General features: G+C 41.8%; 1 protein-coding gene and 1 pseudogene across 1 annotated transcript in view; one reads left to right on the top strand and one right to left on the bottom strand.

Annotated features, from left to right (window-relative positions):
• Positions 1 to 6,032, bottom strand: part of LOC102843550 (cardiomyopathy-associated protein 5-like) — a 148,979-nt gene that overhangs the window by 53,912 nt on the left and 89,035 nt on the right. The window lies entirely within an intron of this gene.
• LOC102868539 lies at positions 2,382 to 3,699 on the top strand (annotated as a pseudogene).

The raw sequence follows: 6,032 nt of genomic DNA, 5'->3' as shown, positions 1-6,032 counted from the left end.
GTTTAACCCTTTCCAGGACAAATCTGTTTGTTTTCCTAGCAGTCCATGGTATTCTCAATACTCTTGTCCAGCACCACAGCTCAAAGGCATACTGAAGCTCATAAATGTAGCTATACTGTCCATTAATCTTGTTGTGGATCTAGTTAGTTCTCCTTCAAAACAAAATCTGAAGTGCACTTTGTTAGGTTATCTGCCTACTTATCAATATACAATCTATAGTCACAGTAGAGATAAATCAAATCTTTTTCCAGATGTGGTTACTATCCTTCAAGACTGAAAAAATTTCTATGAGAAAAATATTAAATATTTGAGTCTACTATCCTTTCTAAATGACCATACTTAGAGATACTTTTTTCTAATTTATGTAAAAATTATGTAAGAGGTTAAGTATCTTAAAACTGATTAAAATGTAGTTGGACTTATTTAAAACATCAAGTGAAACTCTTGCTCTGAATTTAAAAGATAACAATATTCTCAAGTGTTTTACTAGAGATTTTCAAAGTTTATAATTATGCTTATTGAATACTAATTCTACATCCAACACTATAAATCAATTCCTACGCAATTCTCTTCCAACATTTATGAGACACAAAATCATTCAAGATATTTTACAAATTAGATGGAAAGGTTATTCCTGTAGTTGAAAAGATGGTATGTTTTTTAAATTACTCATGTGGTTGTTTTTTCCATTTAACAATTTTGTGAGAGTTAAGTTTACTAGAATAATAGGGGCAAAATTGTATTCATTCACTTTATATAAAAGTTGACACTGAAGGAAAAAAGAACCAAGTTCAGTTCAACCAAAAGATAAAATAAATAGGTGTAAAAGATAGAACAAAAGAAACAAATTAAAAAGACTCAACAAAGAGCTGAAGAAAATAAAGTTATGAAAAATGTGAAGCAGACTAGAAGAGTGATCAAGTTTATGGGCTTCAGAACAGAGAAACTGGCATAAGATATTTCCCTTACTAATGGCATTATTTTAGCCTCATCTTTAAAATGATAAACCACCAATAATACCATTACCTTACAGGGTTGTTGGAGGAAGCAAGCTGATACCTCATGCACTTAGCAAATTGTCTAACACACAATCAGGTACAAAAGTGATAGCCACACATCATCATTGTTGTCACCCTAGCAGGATTCACAAATAAGCCAGGCAAAGGCAAAAGGGAGAATCTACATTTGCTATCCCCAGTAGAAGAATTTAAATAAAAATAGTTCTGCGAAGTGTCATGAAATTCTGTTGGACAAGAACCCAACCGAAAGACTTAAAGAAGTAGCTAGACAAACTACTGAATTTCTTTGAGCCTTCTCCCATTTTTCCCCCTCTCCAAATTAAGGATTTGGGGCTAAATGGTTCAAGGGTCCTTTCTGTGCTATCATCAGATGGGGAAACTGCTTTGGCAAAATCACAGAAAATGCAAGAAGAGATAGGAAAGCCTTTAGAATGGGGCTGTGTTAAATTAGAAAGACCACTGAAAACAGTCACCATTGGACTTTGCCCATCATTACCCTGTCTTTCGCCCAATGCTTCAGCTTTTCTCCGTCCACCCACTGAACTGTGCAACTCTGTGGTTTCACCCCTATCCTCACCCCTCAGCTCCCAGCCCTCCGACCCGCTTGCGTTTCCACACATGTTTTAATAGTTACTTTTCTATTTTTATAATAATGGTCTTATGCAGCTTTTGTCCTTAAGAGACTGCATTAGTTCACTAGGCATAATGTTCCCCAGCCTCTCTGAAGTTGTATAGTATTTACCACAGTGTGAAACAATGGATACAAACTGTACACAAACCAATATAAAATGTTGTTGTTATGTGCTGTTGAGTGACTTGCGACTAGGTGATCCTACATACAACAGCCCTAAACCCTGGTCTATCCTGTGCCAATTGTATAGTCTCTGACACACCTCTCCCCATTACCCCAGTCACTGAGTCAATCCATCTCATCCAGGATCTTCCTCTCCTGCACTGTCCCTTCACCCTCCCAAGCATGATGTCTCTCTCCAAGGACTGAGCCCTCCTTGCAATCTTTTTTTTTTTTTTTAAAGCCACTGAAGTCCAACAGCAACTGCTCCTGAAGGACTGAGGCTGGTTCAGAGACCATTACTCTATCTCTGAATTAACTTGCTTGTCTTCCCAATAGGAAGCTAGTATCACTTTCTGCAGAGTTCCATCTAGACAAATGAAGTGCCTTAAATGTTCATGTTGCCCAGGTTTATTGATGAGCCAAACAGAAACTTCAACTCTCACTGACTGTTTCAAGCAATGTCAGAGAACTCTTGAAGCATGAACAATGAAAATGCCTTCTTCCCCCCACCCCTATGAATTATACAAGAGCTATATCTGCTTATTTAGATTACATCTGTCTCTTTCAAAATGGTAACAGCTTTCATAGTTCTCTCTTGTATGTGCACATTTGCTTGCTTTTTCATTCTCTTTTTAGTAGAGATAGCTCAGCAAGCTTAAAAACTAACAATTGACCCCCCAAAAGGGACCACCTAATTTTAATGAAGACCAGTTATATGGAATCAAGCAAAGCACATGCCTGAAACAACTTGCTACTTAATGAAATCTGGTGGCCTAATAGATAGGGAGTTTCACTGCCAACCCAAAAGCAGGCAATGTGAATTCATGAGCTTCTCTAAGAAAAAAAGATGGCCTTCTGTCCTGCAGTCCCCTGGCTTGGAGTGCCTTCCTTCTCCATGGCAGGACCCCTTCCTGCCGACTTTGCAGTCCAAGAGGTGGAGATGAAGGGCCAGGCTGACCCCTGAGCCTGGCTGAGCTCCCACGGTGTCTCAGGTTGGCCAGGAATTGGACCAGGTGCTGAGTTCTGGGGCATTCCTGCGTGCCCCCCAGCCAAACGATTTCTATGGCGGCATAGCATACTGTGGACCTCAGGTTGGCTTGGGGCCACTGCCCCAAGGTGGCCCTATGACTCCCAATCTGGAGAGCGAGGTGGGGGCTGAGGTGGAGAGCAGCTCTGATGGGGCCTTTCCAGAGCCCAGCTCTGCTCCCCCTTCAGGGAAAGTGGAAAAGGAGAAGTCGGTTGAGATCAAAGACAAGGCCATCAAAACTAAGCAGAAAGATCGGAGCAGTTTGCCAAACTCTTAAGGCAAAAGAGGATCCCCCAGGGGTATTCTCAAGCTGCTGTGAGGTTCACTCTGGGAGTTCTCTTTGGGAAGGTGTTTAGCCACACAACCATCTACAGATCCGTTTCAAGAACACGTGTAAGCTGTAGCCCCTGCTACAGAAGTGGGTGGAGGAGGACAGCAAGGAAAACCTCCAGGAGATAAGGAAAACAGAGACCCTCCTGCAGCAGACCCGAGAGAGAAAGCGGACAAGCATGGAGACCCGAGTGAAAGGCAGCCTGGAGAGCCTGTCCCTGCAGTGTCCCAAACCAATCCTGCAGCAGATCAGCCACATTGCCCAGCAGCTCGGTCTTGAGAAGAAAGTGGTCCAGGTGTGGTTCAGAAACTGGTGTCAGAAGGGCCGACGGGGTGGTGACTACTCCCAAGGAGAGGATTTTGAGCCTGCTGGCTCTCCTTTTCCTCTGGCACCAGGGCCTCATTTTGGTACCCGAGGCTATGGAGGCCCTCACTTTACTGCTCTGTGTTCCCAGGTCCCTTTCCCTGAGGGGAAAGCCTTTCACCCTCCCCAGGTCTCTCCTGTGAGCTCTCCCATGCATTCCAACTGAATGAAATGCCTGACTTTCCCAGGAATGGGTGGCAGAGGAGAGGGGAGAGTTTGGAAATAGCCCTGATATTTGTACCAGGGCTTTTTGGTCTAAGTTCCTCATTCACTAAGGAAGGAAGAAACTGGGGGGAGGGTGTCTGAAAGGGAGTAGGAGATTTGGGGTAACTGGTTGGAGAATAGGTAGAGTTCAGTGATGCTCTTGATAATTAATCCCCACTTCATCTTAACTAAAATAACCCTCACTTTGTTCTTAAATAAAATACTTGGGACTGAGAAAAAAAGAAAAAAGATAGATACTCCCCCCGCCCCATATGATTTACAGCCTCTGAAACCTCACTGGAAGGTTAACTATGAGCCAGTTATAACTTGGCAGCAATGAATTTAATACACTCCTGTCTAAAAAGCATTAATGTTAACATCCTCTTGCAGAAAAAGGAATCATTTCCATTTTTAAAGTATTCAAAAGTTAAAAACCAAATAAGAATATCTGATAGATTAAATCTCAGTAATGATGACTGAGTTTATAACTATGGTGGACTACTGCCCAAGGAATTTCACTGCCACCCCAAAGGCAGGTGGTTCAAATCCACTAACTGCTATTTCCAGGAGAAAATGAACAATCTTCTTCCATGTAACTTACAGCCTCTGAAAATCTACTGTAGAGTCAGTTAAAAGTTGGGTTTGACTTGATAGCACATAACACAAATGGAAGACTATCAGAGACACAAAATTTGCACATTGGCAATCTTATTTAAACTTCTGTAATAATACACTTGAATATTAGTGATAACAAAAGGCACAATGTGAAATTTTGAGAGTTCTTTCCTAGAAGCTAAAACAATAGAGATAAGTGTTACTTCATGGATGCTCACCTGCATAATGGAGTGTGACCACAAAGAGCTGTGACATTTGGGGAGCCAAACAATAGATCAACTTGGACTTCAGAACCTGAGATTAGGATCTACAGATTTCCACTCAAATCTGCTTTCAAAAAATCTCCAGGAGCCAGAGTCAAAAAAGTATTGGATATCACCAGTCCATGTTCTTCTCATCTTAAACGTTGTTTCTTTTGAATGAAACCAACTCCCTCTGTCTCCTACTTATCCCAACTATCTGCATGTTCTTGGGCAATATGAAGCTTTTCTGTCTCTCAAAGGTTCTCACCTGTCAAATAGAACCAATTAAAAAAAACCTTTCCCCTAGAGCTTTTGTGAGATTTGGTGTTATGATATGCTTAACAGTCTTTACACAGTGCTAAGTAACATGTGAGTAGAAAATAACTGGTCTACAGCAGCATTTTATCTAACTCCCTTTCCCTTTCCCGCCTCTGCTCTCTCTCTTTCTGCCCTCCTTTCTCTCTCCCTTTACCTCCTCCTCTCTCTCTCCCTCTCCCTCCTCCTCTCCCTCTCCCTCCTCCTCTCCCTCTCCCTGTACTCTCCCTCTTCTCCCTCCACCTCTCCCTCTTCTCCTTCCACCTCTCCCTCCTCCTCTCTCTTTCTCCCTCTCCCTCCTCCTCTTCTTCTCCCTCTACCTTTCTCTCATTTTCTCTCTCTCCCTCTCTTCTCCTCTCCTCTCCTCTCTTCTCTTCTCCTCTCTTCTCTTCTCCTCTTCTCTTTCTCTCTCTCCTCCCCCTCCATAAGTGTGTGTTACACACACTGTGGGATACTGTAATGTGCTGCATATACACGACAGAAAGATTTGGGCATAATTTGCCTTGCATGGGAAATGCCGTTTTTAGCTAATCCATCACCATGTTTTGACCAAGCCCAGTACTGTTTTGCTAAATAAGTATTATGTAAGTAAGACTAAGCGCAGGTGCATAGTGTCATAGGTGAGTGATTAGTGTAGAAAAGTGGTAGAGGACACCTTTGTCTTTAGCACTATAAAAACTGTGTGGAAGATTCTCGCCTTGGCTCACATTTTCTCACAGTCTGTGTGATCTGAAATTTTAAAAGTGATGTCTCAGCTTCCTACCACTCTTTGTGCTTTTTTTCACTTTGGCCACTGAACCTGAATGTTCAGCTGTGGTTGAGTAACTCAGATATAATACACATACAGATATAAGCAGCAACCAAGAAACTAAATATGACATATTGCACTAAATATGACATAGTACTATATGTATATGGGTATATACATTTATGTGTGTGTATTTGTTGTTGTTGTTATGTGCCATTGAGTTGCCTGTGACCCATAGCAACCCTATGTACAACAGCCCTAAACTCTGCTCTATCCCAATCAAATCTCACTGTCTCTGACACATCTACCCCAATTACCCCATTCACTGAATCAATACACCTCATAGAGGGTCTTCCTTTCCTGCACTGTCCCTCT

Source organism: Elephantulus edwardii, unplaced genomic scaffold (assembly GCF_000299155.1).
Source record: "Elephantulus edwardii isolate Elephantulus edwardi_28Jun2011 unplaced genomic scaffold, EleEdw1.0 scaffold00082, whole genome shotgun sequence".
Lineage (NCBI taxonomy): Eukaryota > Metazoa > Chordata > Mammalia > Macroscelidea > Macroscelididae > Elephantulus > Elephantulus edwardii.
The sequence above is the reverse complement of the archived record's forward strand: the minus strand, read 5'-3'. Positions and strand labels throughout refer to the sequence as shown.